Raw genomic sequence first — 991 nt, forward strand, 5'->3', positions numbered from 1 at the left:
GGGGGGGGGGGGCGGGGCACAGAGATGTCCCACTCTCCCCTCATGGCGTTAGCTACAGCCCAACGAGCGGAGGAGCAACAGGCAGGCACTCGTACCCCCAAGAAGAGAAACACAGTATAAGGCAATGTTAGAAAACTTTAAATACAGGATTAAGATCCAATCGGTAAGGCATCACAAATCGTAAAAAGTAATTTGGGCTGCATTCAGCATAGCAGATAGACAATCCGAGCAAGCGACAGCCTCGTGAGGATGGGAAGTCGCGGCTGCACAGCCTGGGAAGGCTCCCTCCAGCCGAAGGAAAACCAGGCGGGGCGCTCAGCCAGGTCGGAGCTGGGCCCACGGCTTCAGCAGAGGCTCTGTAAAGGTCGGGGGTGAGGTAACTAGTCTGAGAGCCCGCTTTGTTGCTGCCCTGCCCCACGCGGCTGCCGCGGCTGCCGCTCGGCCCACGCCCCTCACATGGGAGCCAACCTGCAGACGTGTGGCCAGGCCAGGGTCGGAGTGTGGGTCCCTGCGGCTCTAGGGGCATCTGAGGACTCGTGCGTGGCTCCTCTAAGGCTCCCAGGGGGTTGCCCTCTCAAACATCAGCCCTGTCCGAGGCGCTTTCTGGTGAGTGAGTTCCACCTGGACGCGGCTGCGGCCACCCCTCCAGCGCGTTCTTTGGGTTTGGGTCTCTAAATGCCGTCACTGGCCCCGCAAGTATTACAGTGCGGGGCAGGGACATCTCGGAGCCGTGGGTGCGGTTTAAAACCAGGACTTAACAGTGTGTTTGATGTTGGGCTGGGCCATCCTGAATCCTTTCATTTTAGTTAAAAACAGAAACTTAAAAAATAATAAGAGGGAGACCGCTCTGAATGATACGCAAGTGTATCTGGTCACAGTACAGCCTGAAGGCCCCTGCCCGCAAACCAGAAACAAAACAGGAAGTGAGGCCGCAGCCAACGGCCGCTCTCTCCGAGAAGCCGCGGCCTTGCCTTGGGGGGGGGGGGGGGGG

This window comes from Ursus maritimus, unplaced genomic scaffold (assembly GCF_017311325.1).
Source record: "Ursus maritimus isolate PB19 unplaced genomic scaffold, ASM1731132v1 scaffold_17, whole genome shotgun sequence".
Classification (NCBI taxonomy): Eukaryota; Metazoa; Chordata; class Mammalia; order Carnivora; family Ursidae; genus Ursus; species Ursus maritimus.